The sequence below is a fragment of the Barbus barbus genome (genome assembly GCF_936440315.1).
Source record: "Barbus barbus genome assembly, chromosome: 42".
Taxonomy (NCBI): domain Eukaryota; kingdom Metazoa; phylum Chordata; class Actinopteri; order Cypriniformes; family Cyprinidae; genus Barbus; species Barbus barbus.
Window position 1 is genome coordinate 14,046,680 of NC_136720.1, and position 14,221 is coordinate 14,060,900.

Genomic DNA, 14,221 nt, shown 5'->3' on the forward strand with positions numbered 1-14,221 from the left:
AGAAATGGTTGCTGTAGTTCACAAAACCTGTCTAAATGATTTGTTCATGAGTCAGACCAATTCTCAAGTTCAACTCACTGACGAAGTTTACTCTGCACTAAGGAAAATGGTTTATTGAAGGGTTTATTTTACATGCATTCTTAAACATCGTGTAAAAATGAACAATGTTTTCTTTGCGCAGTTTCAAGGATTAAGAGAAAGCACTTTAGCACATCTGGGTTTCTGCCAGAAAATGAGTCTTATGTGGTCATGTAAACACACAAGTGGCTTTTCTACAGGTTTTTGAAGAACATCTGAAGAAACAACTGTATTAAGAATATGCTGCAAACACCGCTTTTATGTCGCAAAAGTGGTTTTCTGGTGTGCTTTGTAAACGAATCAGTTCACAAAACTGACTGAATGATTTATTCATGAATCAGACTGATCTGACTCTCAAGTTTAACTCACAAGCTTCAGAAGCTTGTTCGCAAGCCGTATGTACCTTTTTATACTTTAATGGTGCTTTTGAGTCATGTGAAGTTAGAAAACCTCCGTCCCCATTCACTGTAACCACACAGAAAGCAGCAACCGATATATTAATAAAAATGTCTGTTTTTGTGTTAAAATTTCTGTTTCTAAATAGATGTTTGTTACAATAAGTAGGTAAATAACTGCCAATTTTTATTTGAGATAAGGTTCCTGTACTGGTATATGTACAGAAAAAAAATATAGACATAATACCAAGATATTAAAAGCATGTGTAAGGAAATCAGAAAAAAAAACACTGGCAAAACCATCAGCTAAAAGTAGAACCAGAGAGCTCTTAAAAGTAACACACGGCCTAAGTGCCGAAAATAGCTGACTGCACGTTCAGAAGCACTGCTCACGCTGCAATTACACCACTGCAAGACACTGGAACCCCTAAAACGCTGCCTGTTTTCAGATGTTATCAGATGACAGATTTATTCTTTATTAATGATAATGATACCCTAGCCACTCTATTTTCAGCCAGTCTTGGTTATTTCCAGACATATTTAGCACTGGCAAATCCGGGTGTTTTATTTCCACAGAATAGTTGAGGCTTAAAATCTGAGCTGAAACCACAGACCACACTATGGCACTACGTAATGCCTGATTAAAGAGGGGGGAAAAGTGTAGGCCGAGCGTGCAGCAGGCAATCCCTTCATTCGGTAGCGAAGATGAAGCAAGCGGCCCGTAAGCATTGCTTTACCCCAAATGATCTTAGCACACAGCGTGTGCTAGATGCCAAGTTTTCATGGCACAAGTGTGCGCAAAAAAAGTATGTGAAAAGAGAAATCAAGAGTCACCCAGTCCTGTCAGGGAGCTTGAGGGGTTTTGCAGTCTTTCTTGAAGTGTCTTACAGATGATCAATCTAAGGCCCTGTCAGTATTTGGAGCATGTGGCCATTTTTACACAAATGTCACGTGTGATATCAGAAGCGAAACTCAACTTTAGTGGCATCCTTGCTGTTATGATATCATAACTATAGCTAATAAAACCAATGCTTAAAACTTAATTACATACATAAATGCAGAAACTGTGATAAGATAAAGGACTATAAAATAACTATATTTGCTTGCCACATATGAGTTTGACCTCTTTGGAATTTTAAGTTTCAGTTCTGCTCTAATGCGATCAGCAAAAGAAAATGAAACTAAATGAATTACAGACAGACAGGAGACACTTGAAGCACCTGATAGATTCAGGTTTTCTTTGTTTGCAAAAAAAAAAAAAGCATTGATTCATCATAAACAAATCTTTCCAGTCCCATAATGCTACAAAATGAATGAGCGATTGGGCTGTGCCCTTGGCACGGTGCACTCTCTGGGCGTTGCCTTCACTGTTTTGGCTTAGTTAATTGAATGACTTGCTCTACTGGACTTTCCAGCCCGGTGACGTGATAAAATGAGGTTCTTTCTACCTTCTGCTTCAGATGCCTTTATCTACCATTAGAGACAGTCTGCAGGGACACATAATGAAGGTGCTCTGGCATTTCCCACACCCTCCTTTATCTCTTTATAATTCCTCATTCCTTCAAATTAAATCGTTAGAGGTGAGGCTCACCTTTTCCAGATGATGAGTGTCCATTTTCTAAATGCTCAATAATTGCAGTGGTACAAAGTCCAACTCGCTTTAATCTTTTTAACACTATATTAGTGGAAATAATACTAATATATTAAGCCTATTTTTACTCCCAGGATCTTTTATTTACAATTTAGGGAAAATTCTCAGTGTAAAATTATGTGCAAAGAGCATTGCAAGTCGTTGCTTTTATAGTGCTCACAAAACAATGTAGCTTTAGTAACAAAAAATCAGGGTATCTCTGGTATCAGTCACCAATTATGAAAAATTCAAATAAATAAATAAAATTTGTACCATAGTGAAATTAAAACAAAAAGATTAAATATTTATATCTTAACTTCAAAAAATATTTTTTGGTATTCCTGCAGAAAAATCTTAATATCCTTAAAACAAGACAACATATTAGATAAATACTTTGATTTTAAGTAAAACACACACACACAGAAAATGTGTAAAATATAATCTTAAATTAGGAACAAAAAATATTTGCCAATGAGGTAAGAAATGCCTAATTTATTACATTTATCAAAAGTGAAAGTAATGACATCAAAGAAATCAAATTAATTCTTATCTTTTAAACTTTCTATTCATCAAGTGTCTATTGTATAATAGTTTTCGTCAAAATATAAAGCAGTACAACCATTTTCACAAATGTTTCTTGAGCACTAAATCAGCATCAGAATGATTTCTGAAGGATCATGTGACACTCAAGACTGGAGTAATGGCAGCTAAAATTCAGCTTACATTTTAAAATATATTAAAATAGAAAACAGCTATTTTAAATTGCAATAATATTTTACAATATTATTTTCAGCAATTTCACTATGTTTGATTAAATAAATGCAGCTTTGGTGAGCATAAGGCTTCCTTCAAAAACATTCAAAAAATCTTATTGGCCATAAAACATTAAAGTGCAGTGTATATTCTTAAATCTTAATATCTTTCATAATTTTACTTTAAGGTTGTTTAGATATTTTTTAAATGAATCAAATCCATTTGTCAGTACACATTTGTATGTTTGTACACACACTTAACCAGTGGATTGCTTGACAAGAGTCAGATATGAAGCAATTATCATGACACAAATGAAATCTTTTGCCACAGTGAGTTAATGATTTGCAGCTATGCAAAATAAAACAAACACAAGCATGCCTCCGATGCAGTTAAGCCATAAATTCAGCTGACAGCTTGCATCTATTAGAAGTTGGAACAGTGCCTATATGCCAACTAGGTTCAACAGAGGTGCAGAGAGAACAATGTAGGGCAGAAATGAGCGTGACTTTGCCCAGCGTCGGTGAGAACGCTGCTGTTTCTTTATGATGTTGGTCAGTTGGACAGTAACACATGGCAGGGTGTGAGTGGGAAAGTGTGGTGGATTTTCAATGAGAGAGTTTAGTCACCGGCTAATGGTCAGAATGGCACAGCCTGAGCATGTGAGTCGACTGGTGGAGTCACTCGGAGCTGATGACAGCGTTTGCTCTCGCCCATTCGGCACGTCAAGCACATATACACAACACATTTCTAAATCTCACACGCCCTTTCGCATGCTGACTATACACACACACCTAAACACAAACAGAACTGTGCAAGTTCTTCACAAAGGCCCTCCCTGAAATGTAACCAAAGCCACAAAGTGGACAGCAGGGCTACTCCGGTTTCCAAACAATTACAGGGAAAGCGATGAACTCATCTCCCTGTAAATATACTGTGGTAGTGCAAACTCCTCCATTCTTTGAGTGTCCAGGATGTCAGAATCTGTGTTTGGTAGGTGATGTCATTCTATGCGGAGTCCCAATCAAAACAGAAAAGGTAAACAGTGAAGTTGTGCAAAACGGGTCTGAAATTTGGTGGCCTGTGACTAAAGCAATCAAAGATAGAGGAAGCAGGAAGTGAATCAGCTGATTCCACACCAATCAAGGGAAAATACAGAATAAAAATGGATTCTTTCTAAGACCACATATTAATTCAATGAGAGTTGTGTGGCTATAATTCCATGTTTGTCAGTTTGGATATCTGCCTAATACAGTACCAATCACAAACTAATAAGCAACAAATCATGCCTCTGATGTACCTGAAACCTATTGGCCAAATAAATAAAATAAGTAAAAACAAATACACTACTGTTTAGGTTCAGTAAGATTTGAAAAAATATAATAATACTTTTGTTCAACAAGTATGATTAATACTGATCAAAATTGACAGTAAAGATATTTATGTTACAAAAGACTTCTATTTTAAATCGATTCTGTTCTTTTTAACTTTCAATTCCTGGAAAAAAAATAGCAAGTAAATTTAGCAGCACAACAATTCTAAACACTGATAATAAAAAATGTTTCTACAGCACCAAATCAGAGGATCATGTGACTCTGAGGAATGGAGTAACGATGCTTAAAATTCAGCTTTGCCATTATAGGAATACATTTTAAAATGTGTATTTTTTTTTTTTTTTTACTGTATTCTTGATCAAATAAATGCAGCCTTGGTGACCAGAAGACACTTCTTTCAAAAACATGAAAAATCTTACCAACCCCAAACTCATCAATGGTAGTGTATAAACATACATGCATATAGTTTTTTTTGGTTTTGTTTTCATTTAAATGTTAAGTTTTGAAATTTTGTTGTATGCATTTGTCATTTTTATTTAATTTCTTTATTTTTAAAATGTGTATAGGTAGTATTTATAAAGTTTTAGCTTTTATTTTCGGATCTGTTTTTAGTTGTTTTAATACTACACTTGATTGCTTCTGTTGTCCTCATTTGTAATTCGCTTTGGATAAAAGCGTCTGCTAAATGACTAAATAATAATATAGGAAATATTAGCACAGTCTTAACAAGTGTTGCACTTGAAAAAGTAAGTATTTTCTTAAAATTCATCTTGGTATGACTGTATTTGTTGTTACTTGCTACTTCACACTCATCCACAAAATTATGACTACAATTGGTTGTAAAAGATATTCACATAAATTAAATTACCCATAATTTGAGATGAATGCACAATAAATGTTCGCATAACCTACAGACCATTTGAGGTTTCCTCTACAGAAGAAGCCATTGTGACTTTTCCATCAACCTTTGCGACTGTTTTGTAACACAATCTGTGAAAATAAAGCCCATTTTGCTCGTTTTGTTCTTTTTTTCCTTTTCATGCACTGCTTAGTGGAGTTAATTGTTGTTGGAGCATGTGGCAGCGTCATCCTGCACGGGCGGTGGTTAGGCTTTGTGGTCCAGTCAGAGACAGGAGGCTCCAGTTCGCTGTTATGTAGAGACACAGCTACTGGTTTCAGACGGGCTCCGTTTATTTAAAGATTGACAACCCTGTGAAAGGCCTCACTACTGTCTCATGGCAACAAGTCTCAGTTCCTAGATGTCAAAGCCATGCATTTTTTTTTTAATCTTGGGCCATCTTACAGGCTTCTTTGTTGAAACTTTTGATAACTTTCATGCCTTTTTAACTACTGTCTCCCATGACTTTCATGCATCCATAAAAGATCTAAATGGCTGAATTTTTCAACACTAGTCATATCGAGATGAAGCTCATGAGAAGAGAGAAAGTCCATTGATGCAAAAAAAAAAAGCAGTAAGCCCTCACGTACATTTCACACAGGAAGTTCAAAGTGAGACCCAACAGGAAACGAAAAATATGATAACTCACTACCTGATGACTAGAGACTGCTAACAGCAGGTTGATCCGAACACACCCACGACACATGCTTTTTTCTGCTCTTAACTGTCAGTTGTAGAATTTTGAAGACAAAAAATATGGAAAGCCAAATGGTTCAGATGGATATTTTGCTCATTTAAAAGAGGGTTTTTCTCTGATGTTTTCAATTTTGGAACATAAAAATGTATACTGGAGAACACTGGCTTTACGAGAGGACCCAAGAGATACCATCTGTGCTTATGAATTGGTTTGTTTTCTAAAAATTTGTTCTTTCTGTCTGGTGTGTCCACCATCAGTTTGATCTAAAAAATCTACCAAGTGCAAGATTGAACATTAACATGTGATGTGCTCAAAATGTAGCTTTGTTTGGTTTAAGTGAAAAATAAAAATTGAGCCACAGTTAAAACAACCATTCAAGATCAAATCTGCAGTGTGACAGGCAATGACTCATTGACCACCATGTCTGTCACCTATGCCATATCCTCTAGTTCTCTAACTCATCTTGGAGTTCCCCTTTTCCCAGCGCATTCACGTCATTCATGTTTTCCACAGGACTTAGTGTTTGCAACAGTGGCTAATAAAAAATACAAGGCAAGGTGCAGCAAACGCAAAGTTTTGCTGACTACAATGTCATAAACCACAATAGCTAACATGTTTATGATGGCAATGCAATTTATCTTACATTCAGATCTTTTTTTTCCCCTGCTGATTAATAAAACTAAAATGAAAACAAAAGTTTCAAGATTGCATAGATCATCTCACATGATCTGAATAAGCAGAGTATGGCAGCCTGGGGCCAAAAAAGTATGTTTCACTTGCACCATCAACCCATTGCTTCATTGTGACTGTGTTTTAGATTCTCTGATCAGGAATATGTCTTTTTATTCTTTGCATAATTTGATGTACTGTGCATTGTTGTTGCAAAATCATAAAAGTATCAATATCTAGCTGGGTAATGTAATGGTTTTGTTGAAATTTTGGTTTGTGACTGGTTGAAAATTACAATAAAAGAACTCCAGAAGTAATTTTAGTGCTTTAAATATTTTTTTTACTGGAAGACTTATAATCTAAAAATCTTTAAAACAAGTTTTTTTTTTCTAAAAGCAAAACACTGCATGACAAATTAACGCTGAAAAATCCTAAAAACTCTGGCAGTGCAGTAAAAGAGTGCTTATGAATTTATTGTTGTACATGTATATTTTGGGTTATTACAAAATGCACGTTAAGCTTAAAAACAATTTTATACACTATCATTTTCGTTTCTATAACATGTGACTATATCCCCTATAGCATGAACAAAACCAATCAGAGCACCTTGTTATCACTAGTTTTATTTTGATTTCTCGAGCCTGCTATTAGCTTATAGCCCGTTAGCATCGGCAGCGTGACTGCCGCTAATCTCGCTTAGATTGCTAATACTCTAGTCACACACATTACCATTGTTTCACTGTTACTTGCTTAAATGGCGGATGCGTGTCTACCTTTGAGTGCAGGTGAGGACACTTTCGAGCTGCATTCGGTGCAGCTGGAGCTGGAGGCCGTGGAGAAGCAGATCCGCGACCAGGTGGAGAAGCAGGCCCAGCTGAGAGAGCGGAGAGCTGCCCTGGAAACATCCCGGGCTGACCCGCGATCCTGAAGGGCGACGAGAGCATTGGTGCTGTCGTGCTGCACGCGGAGGTTAACGATACCAAGCTGCAGCAGAAGGAGACACTGAAGAGGGACTTCAGGAGCCTGATCGAGACAGTATGCAGCACATCGCCCGCGACGACGATCATTGTGTCAGGACCGCTTCCCATGTATCGACGAGGACACGAAAGGTTCAGTAGACTGTTTGCTTTAAACGAATGGTTATTGTCATGGTGTAAAGAACAGAAACTGCTCTTTGTTAATAATTGGAATCTTTTCTGGGAGCGTCCTAGGCTTTTTCGTGCTGATGGCCTGCACTGCACCCCAGCAGAGTCGGAACGGAACTCCTGTCGGACAACATCTCCAGGACGCTACGCTCCATCTGACTAGTAAGCCAACTCTCAAATAACTGCTATGACTTTTGTTCTACACACTTAAATGATAGAAGTACTTGCGTTGTCCAATCTATACAGACTGTGTCTTTTCCCCGAATAGCGAGGTCAAAATATTAATTTAACGCAGGATCTAGAAAAAATCTGATCGTGATTAAACCAGAAAAACGCTAAATAAATGAACAAAAACTATTTTTAAAGCTTGGGCTCCAAAACATTAGATCACTCGCACCCAAAGCAGTTATTTTGATGTACTCTGCCTGACTGAAACCTGGCTTAAACCAAATGAATATTTTGGTCTAAATGAGTCTACTCCACCAAGCTACTGTTATAAACATGAGCCCTGTCAGACTGGCCGTGGCGGCGGTGTTGCAACAATATATAGTGATATTCTCAATGTTACTCAGAAAACAGGATACAGAAAGTTTAACGCATTCGAAATACTTCTGCTTAATGTTACACTGTTAGACTGTTAGATATGCAAAATAAATCTCTCCTATCTCTTGCTCTGGCTACTGTGTATAGACCGCCAGGGCCATATACAGATTTCCTAAAAGAATTTGCAGATTTCTTCTCAGATCTTTCTTCACTCATCGTTTTAATCATACGCTAAATTTAACTATATCACATGGAATTGATCGTACCGATATAGATATCGTACCTCAAAGTGATGATGTTACTGATCATTTCCTTGTATCGTGCATGCTGCGTATTACTGATATTAATTATATGCTATTATTATTATATTATTAAAATATTATTATATTCTACTGCGTCTAGTATTTCAGCTTCATTCATCGCACCCAAAGAAAAACTGCAGTGCTTTACAACTATAGGACAGGAAGAGCTAAATAAACTTATCAGTGCATCTAAACCAACAACATGTTTATTAGATCCTGTACCCACTAAACTACTGAAAGAGTTGTTACCTGTAGCAGAAGAACCGTTTCTCAATATTATTAACTCATCGTTATCTTTAGGTCACGTCCCAAAACCATTCAAGCTGGCAGTTATTAAGCCTCTTATTAAGAAACCACAACTAGATTCTAATGAACTGGCAAATTACAGACCCATTTCAAATCTTCCGTTTATGTCTAAAAGTTTTGAAAAAGTTGTGTCTGCTCAATTGTGTTCCTACTTGCAAAAAAAAATATCTCTAAGAAGAATTTCAGTCAGGTTTCAGGCCTCAGCATATTAAAGAAACTGCACTTGTTAAAATTACAAATGACTTGCTTCTTGCTTCAGACTAAGGCTGCATCTCATTGCTAGTATTACTTGATCTTACACCTGCGTTTGACACTATAGACCATGACATACTCATAGATGGATTACAAAACTATACTGGTATTCAAGGGCAGGCTTTAAGATGGTTTAGATCCTACCTGTCCGATCGCTACCACTTTGCTCATTTAAATGGGGAGTCATCTCAATTATCACCAGTAAAAGTATGGAGTACCACAAGGATCTGTGCTATGTCCTCTGCTATTTTCAATATACATGTTGCCGGGATTAGTTTTCATTGTTATGCTGATAATACTCAACTATATATCTCAACAAGACCAGATGAAACTTATCAACTATCTAAGCTAATAGATTGTGTAAAAAAATATAAAAGATTGGATGACCAATAATTTCCTCCTATTAAATTCAGATAAGACAGAGATATTACTTATTGGACCAAAAAACAGTACACAAAATCTCTTGGATTACAATTTGCAACTAGACGGATATACTGTTACGTCCTCTAAAGTCAAAAATCTGGGTGTTATATTAGATAGCAACTTGTCCTTTGAAAATCATATTTCCCATGTTACAAAAACAGCATTCTTCCATCTTAGAAACATTGCCAAGCTTCGAAACATGCTACCTGTTTCTGATGCAGAAAAGCTAGTTCATGCATTCATGACCTCTAGACTGGACTATTGTAATGCACTGCTAGGTGGTTGTCCTGCATCTTCAATAAACAAGCTACAGATAGTCCAAAATGCAGTGGCTAGAGTTCTTACCAGGTCAAGAAAATATGATCATATTACCCCAATTTTACAGTCTCTGCACTGGCTACCTATTAAGTTCCGTATCATTTACAAAATATTATTACTTGCCTATAAGGCCCTAAATGGTTTAGCTCCTGCGTACCTAACTTGTCTTCTACCACACTGCAATCCAACCCGCTCCCTAAGGTCGCAAAACTCTGGACTTTTAGTAGTACCTAGGATGGCAAAGTCCACTAAAGGAGGTAGAGCTTTTTCACATTTAGCTCCCAAACTCTGGAATAGCCTTCCTGATAACGTTCGGTGTTCAGATACACTTTCTCTGTTTAAATCTAGATTAAAGACACATCTCTTTGGCCAAGCATTCACATAATGCATCTTATAATCATGTACTGCAGTTATATCTGATCAAATGTACATTATTATTATTCTTTAGGTTGGGTTGAACAAATCATTTTTGCTTAGATGGAACAGCAGCTATGCTAATTATGTCTCTATCTGTTTCTCTGTTTCTGCCACGGGATTAACATCCCATGGTAACTAGGAATTACAGAAGCTTCAGTCTGGATCCAAACCTTAAATGATCTGAGATGACCGATCACCTGAGAAAAGATGATGCCAACCCCTCAGAGGACCTCAGAGGATGCCAATGCTCAGACAACATACAGAATTACCAAATTTTGCCTTAATTTAAAGATATTAAGGTTCTGCAATATATAAATATATTGTGGAAACTTAATTTCCTGTAGAGCTGCTTTGCAACGATTTGTATCTTAAAAAGCGCTATACAAATAAACTTGAACGATGTTAATTTATGAAAAATTAAAGTGATAAAGACATTTTCCTTACATATATACACACATTTCAACACTGGGCCAGCAGACAAACTCTGCATTGTAAGTCCCTGCAAAGATTCCCATCGTCTGTTTTTGCATAACTTGTCAATGCCGCCTTGGGTAATGTGACAACACATTTGAAAAATGCACATAAACCTTTATCAAACTGTGCTATTCTCATCTCACCCAGTCTTGCTTCCTTCACACTCTTTTCAAACCTTTTCACTCTTTTCAAACCTTTTCATTCAGGTTTGAACTGGAATAAAAACCGCTGAAGCATAAGGTCTTCAGTCTGCCAAACGTCCCTCCGTGCATTTGCCTCGGAGCAGTTGATTTAGGCTGTGAAAAAAAACACACACGGGCCTAAATCAACCGGCTTTATTTATGATCGTCCATAAAGAATCATTGTTGAGGATATGGGGTCTTAGTCAGACAGTGTGGCTGCGAGCGGGACGCACTATGGCTTTATATATCTATGGCTATGGCTGCTTTGGTGTTGAGTTTGTCCTCTGATTAGGTCATGGATCCTGCAGGGGTTAATGTGTAACTCTCGTGGCTTACTGCACTTGCCAAGTCCAGCAAACATGAGCAGGAGCGGGAGGGAGATACTGCTGGCTCCTAATCAAATATGCTATTAAATCGTGCAATTTCTCGACCTTGTTAACATAAGTTTGGCCAGAAATGGACCTGTATGGGCACAGAGGGGGAGTGCTGATGAGGTCACAGAAAACCAGCGCATGTGCTCTCTAATTTACACACACACACACACACACACACACACACACACACACACACACACACACACGTAAATTAACACTATGTCTCTATCTGTCTGACATGCACACAGATGCATTCCTCACACATGCAGCACTTTGCTTACATTGTAAACTTTCTCCCAGTTCTATTGCTAAATGGGCTGGTGATTTCTTTCCCCTACACATTAAGCCTCTGAACTTCAGTGCTGTAATCTGTGAGCTAAAAGATGATGCTTGTGGTTAATTTGCTCATATCCTGTGGGCAGGCTGAGGCTCTTGCATGCAAAGTCAGATGCCTTTAATTGATCCACACTTTACAATCAAACAGGTCGTCCATGAGAGGATGTTTCTATACCTCAGTGCAAGTCTAACAGTATCATGATCTAGTCACATTTAATTTAAAAACCAATAGATAAAAATATTTTTCAGTTTCTTTGCATTATAATTAAACATTTCACAATTTAAAATTTTCCAAATTTCTGCTATTTCCATTTCCCTATTGTTATTCTTATTACAGTAATACAGTAATTTCCCTTCTAAAATGAGCACAAATTAAAGGCAGTACAAAAAATACTACTATGTATGGAGCACAAAAACTGCAATTAAGTTAATTAAATTTAGTCCTAAATTAATTTTTGCATTACTTTTTTCCTTTATTACTTTAACTTTATTTTGTATTCTTTCATTTTATTTACATATATACATATATACATATATATATATACACATATACATATATACATACATATATATATATATATACACACACACACACACACAGACACAGTATCTCACAGAAGTGAGTACACCCCGCACATTTTTGTAAATATTTTATTATATCTTTTCATTTGACAACACTGAAGAAATTACACTTTGCTACAATGTAAAGTAGTGAGTGTACAGCTTGTATAACAGTATAAATTTGCTGTCCCCTCAAAATAACTAAACAAACAGCCATAAATGTCTAAACCGCTGGCCACAAAAGTGACTACACCCCTAAGTGAAAATGTAGAAATTGGGCCCAATTAGCCATTTTCTCTCCCCGGTGTCATGTGACTCGTTAGTGTTACAAGGTCTCAGGTGTGAATGGGGAGCAAGTGTGTTAAATTTGGTGTTATCGCGCTCACTCTCTCATACTGGTCACTGGAAGTTCAACATGGCACCTCATGGCAAATAACTCTCTGAGGATCTGAAAAAAAGAATTGTTGCTCTACATAAAGATGGCGTAGGCTATAAGAAGATTGCCAAGACCCTAAAACTGAGCTGCAGCACGGTGGCCAAGACCATACAGCGGTTTAACAGGACAGGTTCCACTCAGAACAGACCTTGCCATGGTCGACCAAAGAAGTTGAGCGCACATGCTCAGCGTCATATCCAGAGGTTGTGTTTGAGAAATAGATGCATGACTGCCAGTGTCATGGTCTGGGGCTGCATGAGTGCTGCCGGCACTGGGGAGCTACAGTTCATTCAGGGAACCATGAGTGCCAAAATACTGTGAGATACTGAAGCAGAGACTTGGCCGCAGGGCAGTATTCCAACATGATAACGACCCCATACACACCTCCAAGACGACCACTGCCTTGCTAAAGAAGCTGAGGGTAAAGGTGATGGACTGGCCAAGCATGTCTCCAGACCTAAACCCTATTGATCATCGGTGGGGCATCCTCAAACGGAAGGTGGAGGTCTCTAACATACACCAGCTCCGTGATGTCGTCATGGAGGAGTGGAAGAGGACTCCAGTGGCAACCTGTGAAGCTCTGGTGAACTCCATGCCCAAGAGGGTTAAGGCAGTGCTGGAAAATAATGGTGGTCACACAAAATATTGACACTTTGGGCCCAATTTGGACATTTTCACTTAGGGGTGTACTCACTTTTGTGGCCAGTGGTTTAGACATTAATGGCTGTGTGTTGAGTTATTTTGAGGGGACAGCAAATTTACACTGTTACACAAGCTGTACACTCACTACTTTACATTGTAGCAAAGTGTAATTTCTTCAATGTTGTCACATGAAAAGATATAATAAAATATTTACAAAAATGTGAGGGGTGTACTCACTTCTGTGAGATACTGTATATATATATATATTATATATAAATATATAAATTATATATTCACTTCCTTATGTCCTTTTTTGTCTGCCTTTTCCAACTTTACTTCACAAAATAAGTGTTAATTAACCTACTGGTAAAGGATAGATAAAAAAAACATTTGATTTTAGTCACTTTATTTTAAGGTCTAATTCTTGCTATTAACAACCTATTAACTACAACTTTTGCCTCAAACTCCTAGTTTGCTGCTTATAAATAGCTTGTAAGGTATTTGTTAAATTTAAGTATTAGGTACGATTAGGGATGTAGAATATGGTCAAGCAGAATATGTGCTTTACGAGTAATAATAAACAGGCAATATGTTAATAATAGGCATGTTAATAAGCAACTATTTAGTAGAGAGAATTGGTCCCTATACTACAACCCGAATTCCGGAAATGTTGGGATCACATGAGCCAATATTTTATTGACAATAGAACATAGAGAACATAAATGTTTAAACTGAGAAATTTTACATTTTTATCAACTAAATGAGCTCATTTTAAATCTGATGCCTGCTACAGGTCTCAAAAACGTTGGCATGAGGGCAACAAAGGGCTGAAAAAGCAAGAAATATTGAAAATATTTAGCTGGGAGAACATCTAGCAACTAATTAAGCTAATTGACATCAGGTCTGTAACATGATTAGCTATAAAAGGGATGTCTTGGAGAGGCAGAGTCTCTCAGAAGTAAAGATGGGCAGAGGCTCTCAAATCTGGCAAAGAGTGCGTACAAAGATTGTGGAATACTTTAAAAACAACGTTCCTCAACGTCAAATTGCAAAGGCTTT